Genomic DNA, 14,671 nt, shown 5'->3' with positions numbered 1-14,671 from the left:
TAAGTAGATTTAATTTTGGCATTCTTTATAAATTGGTTAGGAGGGCTTGAATGGGAATATTAGTCCTTTTAGTAAAAGGAATATTGGATCTTTCACTAAATTCGGATTACCCAGATACATAAGTAAATGAGACAACCTTAGTGAGTTGGTGTCGCGAATCATCTTGGTTTTGGGATTATTTTACGTACAGGTTAAGATTTGGTGTGAGAATCGAATAAGAACTCTCCTCCGATCTCTTTTAAGTTATTTATTAAAATTTTGGGGGGAGATCGGATAAGAACCCTCCTCCGATCTCCTCTAGACGTTTATTAAAATTTTTGAGTTGAGACCGGATAAGAACTCTCCTCCGATCTCTTTTTAATGTTTATTAAAATTTTGAGGGGAGATCGGATAAGAACCCTCCTCTGATCTCCTCTAGACGTTCATTAAAATTTTTGAGTTGAGACCGGATAAGAACACTCCTCCGATCTCTTTTTAATGTTTATTAAAATTTTGAGTTGAGACCGGATAAGAACTCTCCTCCGATCTCCTCTAGACGTTTATTAAAATTTTGAGTTGAGACCAGATAAGAACTCTCCTCCGATCTCTTTTAATGTTTATTAAAATTTTGAGTTGAGACCGGATAAGAACTCTCCTCCGATCTCTTCGAAATTTGATCGCAGCTATATATCTTAAAAGCCTAAGTTTAAGAGTTCTGGTACTTAAAGGTGCCAAAGGTCGAAATAAGACTTCTTTTAACTCGTTGGCATTTTGTGACTAAATAAGGGGCGTCATACGGGATTTTGCTGATCTCCCCTAAGGTCACTTTATCAGTATCCTATCTGTACCCTTTTACTTACCTGAGTTTTGATTTTTATTCCGCCTTATGGCATTTTGCCGGATCACCTTCTACGTCAACCTAGTGATTCAAACACAGTTACCTACATTTTGTCTAGCTGTTTCTACGTAACTCGGGACTAGATGACTTACGCTCGTAAATAATAAAGATTAACTAAGTGTGGGTTAACCAAAGACGTGAGTAAACTAGAACATATTTTTGCTTTGTTTTTTTTTAGCGTGACATAAACTTAAAGAAAACAACAGGCATAAGAAAGAGAACAAAGGAAATAGGTGAAACGAGAGCTAGACTTAATAAAATGGCGATATTAACACTGACCTGTAGGGAGTCGAGTCTATTGATCTAACTACAGAATCGTAAAAAGTAGCAAGATTGCAGGTTGGCAGCCGGAGGACTGTGGTTTGCCTCGAAATGAAGTATTCTTTGTTAAAATGTAAACAGGTCAAAATAACCAAGCTTGAGTGGAGTTGAGCTTAGATAATATGAATGGAAATAGAGGATAACAGAGACAGAAAGTGGGAGTGCCACTGGATAATGAACGAACTGAAAATGAAAAGTTTCAGTATTCCAGAATCCCTTTTGCAAGAAAACACTTCAGAAAACTAGTTTCAAAAGTTTTTTTCTACGAAAACTCAAAATAGCAGAGTAACAAACTGAATTAAGTTTCAGAGTTATTCCACTATAGTCACTGCCTCTTGCCTATATTTTCCGTCCCTTGAACAGTTTTTCATGCAGGTATTTATAGGAATCGGGTGCTCCCCATGAAGGGTCAGGATTTATTTTGAGGGAGATGGAGGGTCAAGATTTCGAAGGACATGATCGGATGTTCAGGAACTAAAGAGAATCAAAATGAATGGCTGAGATCTCTCTTCAGAATATTTGTCCTTTTCTTCTTTCGATCTAACGGTCCCAAATCTTCTTGTCCGGAACGATCTGAGGGCTAAGAGCGAAAGGCGCTGGTATTGTCATTTTCTCTCTTGATCCAAGGGTTCCGGGTTTATCCTTACAAGTGAGATCAACGGTGGAGATTGGGGTGTACAGGACTGTCATCACATACCCTGGCACCTGTCAGCATTGTGGGCGATTCTTAGGCGTGCGGTGGAGATCTCGTCTGCCACGCTTTAACTACCTCGGCTCTGATTCTGACGACGGTTATTGGGATTTGTCTTATTCTTTTTGCCTTCCGATCCCTCCTCTTTCTGATCCCTTTCACATGCTCTTTTCCGATCTTTCATGCTGGTCTCCTATCTTCCGATCTATTATTCCGATCTTTCCCTTCCTCAGGTCCGGTCTGGTCAAAGCATTAATTGCCCCTCGATTCCCGAAGCGTTAAGCCGCTTTCGCTTCGATAATAAATGCTCATTTTCCCTATATATACCCCGTCGATGAGACATTTCCTTCATCCGATTTTCCTCTCTTCCTTCTTACTTTTTCCTCGTTCTAGCTCGTGGAAGTTCCGGCTACAACTGTGGCTTTGATCTTTTTCCGATGGACTTCTTTACTCACCGACTGAAAATTTACGATCCCGGTGATCGAATGACCTTAACTGAGAGAACTGGATTTGACCGATCTGTATTGCGGACTACCGCATCGATCTCGAGTCGCTAAACTGAGTTCATTCGGCTTCTCATCACATTGGGTGTTCCGACAGCGGATGGAGCATCCGGTCGGCAATATCCTTGGGATCAGTTATAAACTGATCCTTAGATCAGCCTTTTGATATAATCAGATCTCTAGTGTATTCCGATCCTTAGAGATCGCCCAAATGATGTAATCTGTCAATGTAATCAGATCTCTAGAGATCACCCAAATGATTTAATTAGACCTTTATTGTAATCCGATCCCTAGAGATCGCCCTAATGATGTAATCCGATCTTTTGGAAATAAAAATCTTGTTTCTCCAATTATTATCTTATTGATTATTTTCCGATCTCTGATATATTTGTCCGATCTAGTTCCTAACAAAATGACTCTTAACTGATCCTTTATTCAAAATATTCAACTTATTATGCCGATCTCCAATTAACCGATCTCGGAATGTTCGAGAGACGTGTCAGAACAGCTGGCGAATCCCGTTAACCGATGCATCGCTGGAACCTCGTGAGCATTAAATGCTCGGACTAGTATAAATAGGGGTGAAGGGTTAGCCAGTTGTTCTTTCATTCCATTTTCAGTCTCTTGCTCACAACTCCAAAGTTCTCTCATTTTCTCAAGTTTCTTCCGACGCCGATCAGACTCTGGTAAGGGCTTTGATCTTCTTTTTAGTTTAAGTTCTTTGTTTCTTTTGAAAATGAGCGGCGCCGAAGGTCAAAGAGCGGCAAGTCCTCCCTCGATTCGGGCTCGTGGTCGTCTGACAAAGAAGAAGTGGTCGGGCCAAGCGCGCAAACAGAACCTCCTAGGGTCTCCGTTCCAGGTCGGGGGCGGGTCATACCATCAAGGCGTGCACCTCCTTCAGGGAGGGAGACTCTCTCTATAGACGAGCTACCGTCGGTTCTTCGAGAATCCGATCTGCAATCGTTTGGCCAGAGTACTGATTCGCCCGATTCGTATGAACTTATCCGATGTCACGGCTATCACCGAGCCGATTACTTTTTTGAGGAGAATGACAGAGTTATGCTGTACGAGGAACAGTTAAAGGCCGGTCTTTGGTTCCCTCTAGATGACTTCTACAAGGAGGTCCTAAAACTTCACCGAGTGTGCATTGCTCAAGTTCACCCTAACTCGTGGAGGATCTTAGTAGCCTTCCGAGGCCTGTGCCGAGCTAAGGGAATCAGACCTACGGCTAAGGTGTTCGCCGAATCGCATAGGCTAACTCACAAAGGATGACGAACATCGGTTCTTTCAGGCGAAGCCTCATTGCGGGCTCTTTTCGGATCTGCCCTCGTCCCTTAAGAATTGGAAGAACCGTTTCTTCATTCTGAGGAGCAAAGATCCGAGCTGCTTTGAGGACTTTCCCCCGTAGCTGGTGGCACCAGGGGCCCTTGCTTCCGAAGCGCATTACCCTAAACCAGGAGGATAGCTTAATAGTGATGGATCTGAAGAGTCGCCGCCACTCAAAAGTATTCTTGTTTGATGCGTGATCACGAGCTGCACCATTGGACTATTCAACTGCTCACCGGCCAAGACCGCGAACTTCCGCTCTCTGATGTCGGAATTGGTATTTTCTATATCTCAGATCTCAGGACCTTAGCGATCTCACTGACCTTTTCTTTGTGCAGGTATGGCGGGTGGTGAGGGTTCTAGGAAGCGGAAGAAGGACAAAAAGATCTCCCGGAAAATAAAGGAGATGAAGCGTTCGGAAATGCTTCGAACGCCTGGTCATGAACCTGGGGAAGTACAAGGGGACCTGCCTCAACCCTAGGGTCCGTCGACCATAGAAGTGGTCCGGTCTCCTCCTCGCCAAGAAGAGTCGCCTCCACCTCCTCCAGTTGTTTCTAGTGCGGAAGGGGGTCCTTCCCAATCTTCTGTGAGGGCCTCTTCTCGTGGCGCTCAGGTACTGATCGATTCCCTGAAGAATAACCGGACTGTTCGGGAGAACCCCAGTTTTGCCAAAGTCTTGGGGTCTTCTATCTTCCTTCGGGAGGATCGGGACAGGTTATCCCCGAACAGCCTTGATGATATCTTGACTCAATCCATGAGCCTGAACGTGGAGTGCCTGGTGAATCAGACCATGGTTCGGGAAAAGGTTCAGCGTCTGGGTAAGGAGATCGGGAAGAAAAATCAGGAGGTGGCTTCCCTCCGATCCCAACTCTCATCCGCTCAGGATTATATATCTCAAGTTGAGGGGCGGGCAAAGTTTTATGAAGACAAGCTGGCCGAACAGTCTCATGTCCTGGCTGAAAGGAATCGGGTTCTCGGAGAAGTCCAGGCGCTACAAGCCAACGAAGCTGCTCAGGTCGCCCAACTCATCGAGGAGCTTAAGGAGAAAGACGAGGAGCTTAAGGAGAAAGATGAAGAGATGGTGACGGGAATAGCCGGAGCCTATGTGAATGCTCACAAGGACCTCTTGGTCGAACTCCAGAAGCGTTACCCAGAGGAGGACTTCTCTTGGATGGCCGACCTGGCTCCTGGGGGGAAACGATGAGGACAGTGAGGAGGAAGTCGAGGGTGAGAGAGAGAGTGAGCAAAATGTAAATCAGGCTGGGGGTGATCCTCCAGCTGAATAACTTGTACAAAAAAAAATGAAATGAAATGCAATGTCTCTTTTGTTCAATGAATGGATGTGATTAGAAAATCTCTGAATTGCCTAAGTATTTGATTGTATGAGCATAGCGAGACAAGAACTAAATGCAATTATTAATCTAAGTATAGAGATCGGAAAGCACAATAAGCATGAGATCGGTGGGGAAGAAATGCTGAATGGGACTTGATTGAAAATTTAACTCGAACACTTAAGATCGGAATCCTCATTAAACCGAACCAAAACCTTAGCTCTTAAACTTTCGAAAGGGAGATCGGCAATAAAACTGGTAAGAAAAGATCTAGTGCCAGTTCATTTCGTTTATCAGGAATATACTTGACGGGTCCTGAGTTTCGACAATGGGTTTGAGAGATCGGTGAGCGATAGACTGGTAAAGCTTTGACTGATGCGAGAACTTAACAATTTGATTTAATTCTTTGTGAGGAGAGATCGGAATTGTGACTGCCTATCAAAGAGGGATCGGAAATGTGATTAGCTGTCCAAAGGAGACTTAGTACCGGGGATCGGTTTCAATGTTTTATTGATTTTGGGGATCGGCCAAAATATGGTGTCGACATTCACAAATGAGGAAAAGCATTCCATCAGAATTTTAATATATTGCAGATATGCAATAACTTGAATTTGAAAAGCAAAGGCTTGGTAACATGCCCAATTCATATACAATAGCAGTCCCCAAGCCAATGAAAATAGTACTGCAATAAAAAAAAAATCCAGCTTCCAAACTTGGTAAGGATAAAAATTATGGCAAAACATTCGACACACATAGAGGATAGCATAGCATATTGTCTCATGAAACATAAACTTAGCATACTATATACATAAGACAACACCAAAAAGGACCCTATCCAAATCAGCGTAGCTCTTGCCCGACCTTGTAATTTCAGTTTGAAACTCAATCCTATAGTCATCAGCCACTGTCAAAGTGAATTCCACCTCATCATCCTTTCCCAATTGGTTTTCCTGCACAAATGCACGCCATCCTTTTTCAAACCTTGCTTTCTTGAAGACTCCCTCTTGACTAAACCGAGTCACATACTGAACTTGAAATTGTTTACGCACACCAGGTACTTGTATGTGAACCAACCTCCCATTCAAGCCAAGAAACGTCTTCGCAAATTCAATTGGAATATTCTAGTAAATAACACAAGATACATTTTATACATGTCAATAACTATTTGAAAAATAATTTACATAGTCAATAAAGTTTTCAACATAATTCGTAAATGGCTAGTTTACCACTTTGTATTTCCAATCAGCGGTGTTCATCACAGACACAAAGTTTGACTGAGTAGGAAGGGGTTCTGCATCAGGATTACTGTTGTGCTCTATAAAAAACATGGAATTTAATAATAATAAAGAGAAAAACAAAGCAAGTTCTTATTATTTTATTGGTTGCATGAAAGAAATAAAAAAAAAAAACTCATAATGCGAAAGTCAGCACATTCACCTATTACATCATCATCATCTGAAGATATTTGAATTACTTCCGGTAATGGTGGAAATCCATAATCAATCTCAACTCCTTTTTTATCGAACATTAACATCTCAACCAGCTGTGTACTGATGACAGAAAATATGATACAGAACTTCTGTTTCAACTTGTAGTATTTGATAAGTTCATCAACACCATCTGTAAAATATAAATTCCCATCTTTCTCATCCACTACAACCGCAACCTGCCATGAGTGACCTTCCATACCTTTGACAAAAAGTGTTATGGTATCAAAATTCAAATCGCCCAGCAGATGAGTAACATGATTTGGAATCCTCTGTATATGTCGAAAAAAATGGATGAGAAACAAATATCATATCAGCATCAGTAAATTATCACTTATTTCTATTTTATATTGATTAAAGAAAAAAAAATTAGATAAAAGGATATAAAGAGCTTACGATCCTGCTAGTATTGTGTTCAACAATGAAATAGAACCTATCCTTTTCTCCCATGGTGCTCTTAAGAGAGGATTCTTTCTCTTTCAGTTAAAAAGGAACGAGGACGTCGACCGTTTATTAAGGTTTGAAAGGAAAGATCTCACCATTTTCGATTCTCTCTCTCAATCTCTATCTTAGGTAGATCTTTGACCGTTTATTAATGTTTGAAGGGAACTTAATGGCAATCATCTGGATATTAATTGCCCATTTAATAAACGAAAATGTAGTGGGAATAGTGATATTAAAAAGGAAAAAAAATATGACACAGGGAGGGTTCGAACCCTTGACCATGCTGGGAAGCATGCGCCAGTGCCAGTCGGGCTATTAGCCCTCATCCAATAATCTTTTGTATGAAAAATATATATACACACACAAGAGTTATTAAAAAATGAACACATATATTGATTTATACATTTCTATATCTCTCTCTCCACATGTTTATCTCTCTCTCCCTTTATTTATCTTTATATATGTGATAATCTTAATATCTCTGCCTATAACTCTTTTTATTTCTATCATTCTCTAAATATCTTTGACTATCTCCCTCTATATTTATCTTGTTAAGGTGTGTTTTAAAAGGAAAAAAAAAAAAGAATCTGACACTGGGAGGGTTCGAACCCTTAACAATGCTGGGAAACATGCGCCAATGCCAGTCGGGCTATTAGCCCTCATCCGATAATCTTTTGTATGAAAAATATATATACACACACAAGAGTTATTAAAAAACGAACACATATATTGATTTATACATTTCCATATCTCTCTCTCCACATGTTTATCTCTCTCTCCCTTTATTTATCTTTATATATGTGATAATCTTAATATCTCTGCCTATAATTCTTTTTATTTCTATCATTCTCTAAATATCTTTGACTATCTCCCTCTATATTTAAATTAAGAACAATGATTTAATGATGATAATGGTGGCAATATTGTATACATGGTGATTATAGCAGTGGTGTTGATTTAACTATTGGTGGTCGTATTGGTGATTATTCTAATAGTAGTGAAGTGGTGTTAATAATATAATTCAATCATTTTTTATGACTTATTAGCATTTGATTTTCTTCCCCTATCACAAATGATACAATAATATTTCTGGCCCTTCAAACATGATTTTTTTACAACACTAAAACCTTGCAATATCGTGTGCGCTTGGTAAAACAATAGCGCCAAGATTTGTTTACCATTTTCCCTCCCAATATTCCCTCCATTCATGTGGAGGGTGAGTTAGACAATTTACATCCATTTGTGCCATTTGTGACATTTTTTTTTGCGCCAAAAAACATTTCCTTTTCATTAATAGAGAGCTACCATATCAACAAAATTAAAAAGGATATTTCATTGTTTTTAACAAAATAACACGCTTAAACTGCTCAATAATAATCCGAAAGAAAAAAAACCATTGGCACTGGATATCAATGCAAGTTTAAAACAACATCCATCAAATGAACCATTAAAATTTGAAATAGTAACAATTTAAATATGATGACCCATGCGGATGACAGAAATGAAGAAGCTTGATTTTTCCATAACTGATTGGATGAAGGTGCACTCATCGCCTTTCTCTAGTCCATAGAATCTAACAAACCGAACCCATCCCTTTGCAATTCTTGCTTTCAGTTTTGGCTTCTTTCCACGTCTGGATGTCTCCTCTGTACAAACATACCCAAGTTTAAATGGCATGGGATGATCTAATCTTCATCCAGGTTTAGGCAGCTTCCACACAATGATTGTGGTTCTGTCTCGTCCAATAAATTGCACAGCTTCAAGTGCAGGGATATCCTTTCCAAATAAAGTTGACACCATTAGAAGTAATAAAAAAAAATCCAATTGAAATTGTGTATACAGAAAATTAATGTACTACAAATGATAGTAAAGCATACCACTTTATATTTCCAATCGTAATTCTTGCAAACAAATTTAAATGACCATTGAGAAGGATTGACATGGTTCTGTGATACCAAATGATCTACATGGTAGTATAAATCATTTAAGCAATTGCGTATCAATTCATTCTCATGAACATCTACATGGCAGTACAAATAATTAAACAATTGCGTAACAATTCATTCTTATGAATAGCATATAATTTGGTAAGAAAAAAAATTGAAATTTCTCACCTGTATTTAGATTTGCATGCATTGTATTTTGATAAACATTGGTTAGCCCTATGTTTTGCTCTTGCATCCTCTTAGGGTAGTAAATCTCTCTACCACCAGAATTGATTATGACCACTTTACATTCATATGGAGGATTGAAAGTGAAGATCAATTTGTAGTTCAGTTCTACTTTGTGGTAATCCATGAATTCTGATAATCCCTTGTCAATTATAGATACTCCTAGTCCTGCTTTGACTAGCACTTCCCAGGTTTCATTTGATGGTGTGCGCAAATGAAATGCCGCTTGAAATTGTTCCATTCTCTCTCTTAAAAACCTTGACGGGATTAACTTGGAAGAACACAAACACAAAACAGATGATAGATGATAGATGATAGATGAAAGAGGTACGTGAATCATACATCACAGATGATAGATGAAGGTTTCACTTACCATGGATTGGAATTTGATTACATCCTCAGTTATACGAACCTCAAATGTGTCTGACATTATTGCTTCGATTGATAGGATAAAGATTTGAGAGAGGAGGGTATGATACTCGTTTGTCAGCTAACAACTACGGATAGATATGTGAATCAGATGTGTTTTTGGGTGGTAGATATGTTTTAGGGTGATACTTGAATAATGAGCATGGGAAAGGGATGAGTATGCCATTGAAAATTGGAGATGGCAATTACTTTTGACGGCTCAAAGATATTTATTGTTCAAAGAGATATGTCCAACATTGTCATTGGAAATATGTAATGGAATTAATAACCCCTTCATGTTGAATATGAATGGCTCCACACTAAGTAAATGTTGGCGTTAAGGGCAATTTTTTTTTGAATCAATATGGGTCGGTTTGGTTTCTGAAGAAAAAAAAAACTTGTGTTCAATTTAGATCGAACCAATACACATAAATTCGAATGCTCCGCCCAATTATGCATTTAATTATGTCATTTTTTAATTAAATGTTAATATTATGTTTGTAACAAAATTACTTTTATATAAATTTGAAATTTAAAGTTAAGTAAAGTAATTATCATATTAAATTTTATATTAATTTTTTTAATAATAAGTCTATATATTGAAGTATAGTAGTGGTGGTGGTGATGGTGTGATGGTGGTAGTGGTGGTGGTGGTGTTAGAGTTATATGCTATAAGTTATATAATATGCTATGTTATACTATTTTAAGTAAAGTTATATTATATAAAATTGAAATATAAATTTAAGTAAAATAAATAGAATATTAAAATTGATAGCAGTGGTGTAATGGTGGTGGTGGTAGGGGTGGTGGTGGTGCTGGTGGAGTGGTGATGTTGGAATGGTGGTGGTGGTGGTGGTGGTGTAATAGCGGTGGCAGTGGTGGTGGAGTGGTGGGGGTGGTGGTGGTGATGGAGTAGTAGGGGTGGTGATAGGGTGTTGGTGGTGGTGGTATTGGTGGAGGTGGTAGTGATAGGGTGATGGTGGTGGTGGAGTGGTAGGGGTAGTGGTGGTGGTGGTGGAGTGGTGGGGGTTGTGGTGGTGGTGCTGGTGGTAGTGGAGTGATAGTGGAAGTGGTGGTGGTGTTGGAGTTATATGCTATAAGTTATATAATATACTATGTTATACTATTTTAAGTAAAGTTATATTATATAAAATTGAAATATAAATTTAACTAAAATAAATAGAATATTAAAATTGATATTAAAATTGATTGCAGTGGTGTAATGGTGGTGGTGGTGCTGGTGGAGTGGTGATGTTTGAGTGGTGGTGGTGGTGTAATAGTGGTGGCAGTGGTGGTGGAGTGGTGGGGGTGGTGGTGGCGATGGAGTAGTAGGGGTGGTGATAAAGTATTGGTGGTGGTGGTATTGGTGCAGGTGATAGTGATAGGGTGATGGTGGTGGTGGAGTGGTGGGGGTAGTGGTGGTGGGGGTTGTGGTGGGGGTGCCACCACCACCGCCACCACCACCACCACTATGACTCCACCACCGCCAACACCACCACTACCACTCTACCACCACCACCACCACTATCACTCCACCACCGCCGCCACCACCACCACCACCACCACCACTCTACCCCTACTACCACCACTATCACTCTACTACTACCACCACCATCACTCTACTACTACCACCACCACTACTACTATCACTCTACCACCACTCCATCACCACCACCACCACCACCACCACCTCTGTTGCCACCACTATCACACTACCACCACCACCACCACTATCACACCACCACCACCACTATCACTCTACCACCACCACCACTCTACAACTACTACCACCACAATCACTCTACTACTACCACCACTATCACTCTACTACTACCACCACCACTACTACTATCACTCTCCCACCACTCCATCACCACCACCACCATTACCACCTCTGTTGCCACCACTATCACACTACCACCACCACCACCACCCACCACCACCACTATCACTCCACCACCGCCACCACCACCACTATCACTCTACCACCACCACCACCACCACCACCACCACTCTACCACTACTACCACCACTATCATTCTACTACTACCACCACCATCACTCTACTACTACCACCACCACTACTACTATCACTCTACCACCACTCCATCACCACCACCACCACCACCACCACCATCACCACCACTACCACCATCACTCCACCACTACCACCACCACCACCACCACCACCACCACTATCACACCACAACTATCACTGCACCATTACCACCACTCTATCACCACCACCACCACCACCACCACCAATACCCTATCACCACCACCACTACCTCCGTTGCTGCCACTATCACACTACCACCACTACTTCAACAACACCACTCCACCACCGCCGCTGTCACTCTTCCACCACTATTAAATAATTTAATATATATTCTTAAATTGATATATATAATTTATATATTGAAATTTATATCATATTTCAATATTTTATATATTGAAAAAATATAAATATAACTAGTTTAACCGTCATCCTACCCACACTAATCTAGCACCTCCATCATTATCACTCCACCACCACTATTAAATTTCAAACCAATTTTAATATGATAATTACTTTAATATCAATATTTATTGTTATAATATTTAATTTCATTTTTGAAATGCTATTTACTTCACTCAAATTAATATATATCAAATTTATATCATATTTCAAGTTAAAAAAAATAAATATAACTTATAGTATAACTTATCATTAAAAATCAATATCTCTTATCTTATAACAAACATATTATAGTCATAACTTATAGTGTATAATATCTCTATATTTGCATATTTCCCATAGCATTAAATCAAAGATATTAATCGGATTGAATAACGCAATTCCCTTGCTTTTAGAGATAGAACCACCATAACTCATCTCTTATCTCTACTCTCTCCCTATTATCATTCTACGGTTTCTCAATTCCAACAGAGCAGATAGTATTAATTATTATATCTTTATTTATTAAAATAATATTTTTAATTTATTTAAAATGTAAAATAAAATAATTAAAAATTTAAAGAAAATTTGGACGCTACTATAAGTAGCGTCCAACTTTTCTTAAACATTTTTAATTATTTATTTTTTTAATTTGGAATCTTTTATTTTATTAAATTTTAATTTAATTTTAAATTAAAAAATAATATTTATAATAAAAATATTATAATATATAATATTATATATTATAATTTTATTTATTAAAATAATATTTATATTTTATTTAAAATATAAAATAAAATAATTAAAAATTAAAAAAAAAGGTTGGACGCTACTATAGGTAGCGTCCAACCTTTAAATTTTTTTTTAATTTATTTTTTATTATTTAAAGGAAAGCTAGCGTCCATCTTTCCTTTAAAAATTTTGATGTGGACGCTATTATAAATAGCGTCCGAACCTTAAAAACGCTATTATAATTAGCGTCCCGCACTCATCTCGTCCAGCTCAGCGTAACTCACCCCTTTTTGGTAATTATCTTCGAACGCACCTTTTTTTGGTATTATTTTATTTTCGATTACACATTTTTGGTCAAAAGCCCCTTATTTCGGCCTTGTGTGTTTTCTTTGTTTAACTAAGGGACAATAGGGTTATTTTAGTTGGATGTGATGGGTTTTTAAACTATCTTTCATAAGACAATATGCTCTGTTTTCCTTTGTTTTTTAATGTCAATGTCAAACATTATAAATAACCATTGTTGTCACTTCTAATGTTCTTCCTTTTCTTTTATAACCAGATAATCCTTGCTTATGTTAGTAAAGCATAATAATTGAAAAACTATAATTTTTCTACTTGTTTGCTATAAAGCACTAAGAGCACCATCTGCTTATCGGGCATTTTATCAGCATTTCTTTATCTAATTTGAAAGTGGTGTTAAATATCTCCTGAAGCAAAGATTGTAGAAGAATATTGAACTAAAGCCTAGCATAAAAGGCACATAAAACAACAACCATAACCAGGTAAACCACTATAATTTTAAAACAACCCAATAAAGCACACCAAATGCAACCAATAATAACAGAGACTCGACCAAATTAGAAGAAGCAAGTACACACCAACAAGCTGACACGATGAGAAAAGAAAACAAGTGGATGACAAACAACCTAAGGACACTGGACAAAAAATAGATAAAACAATCTCATAACCATAGAATGAATAAGCCAACACAATCAAAAAAATAATTTTTCGTGATATGTTTCTCATAAGCATAATCATTAAAATAAAATCAGTATATCCACCACAATGAATGTCCATTGCATGTCTATCATGCATGCACGTTAAACTAAGCTAAGAACCCTATATGAGAGCTACTTTACTCTAGCCACCAACATGTCTTATTAAGTCTCACGTTAAACAATGAAACATTCATTCCCAGTGTAAAAGTCTCCATGTTCAACATATATATATGGAGATTAACTGAGTTTAGTGGTATCAATCTAATTACATTCATCAGCTCAATTCTTTCCCATGGATACAACACCACAGAGAAGGATTAGGAGGTCCATTAACTTGCCTGCATCTCCGGCAACGCTGGAAACAATGTACAATAGCACTAAGCAACAGTTGGAAGAGCTAAAAACTGAAGTGAATCAGCTACTGAAAAGATTGGTTCTTGATCTGGGTAAGGAATACATCACTGCTACCTTATTGGATGAGCCACCACTCTTGAAGTCTTATGATATCTTCCTTTAGTTGCCTCAAACAAATGGAAATCCAACAAACAATGACAACAATGTTATTGTCATCTCTGATACCTTAGCATCTGCTCAATCATTACCCGGTGTTGAGTCATTACCTCATGCTGAATGAAGAATGTGTCAAGTTGGCGTCTTGTGTGAAGCTATGGAAAGGATTTGTTTTCTAATTCTATGTTTCGTGGATATGTTTTGTTAGCTATGGTTATGTTTCAAAAATTAGCTTGTTATCTTGTTTATCTTATTCCCTTGTCATGTTTCTCTATTATCATGTTTCTTTTGTGTTGTTTTTGTGTTCACTTTTTTGTTAATGAAGAGCTATGTTCCATGTTGTGTTAAATAATGTCTTATTTTGCTCAAACATGAAAAATGATTATGTTTTATAAAGATAAAGATTTGAAACTCTAAATGTTATATGTAAATATA

Source organism: Hevea brasiliensis, chromosome 4 (assembly GCF_030052815.1).
Source record: "Hevea brasiliensis isolate MT/VB/25A 57/8 chromosome 4, ASM3005281v1, whole genome shotgun sequence".
NCBI lineage: Eukaryota > Viridiplantae > Streptophyta > Magnoliopsida > Malpighiales > Euphorbiaceae > Hevea > Hevea brasiliensis.
Note: the sequence above shows the minus strand (reverse complement) of the source record.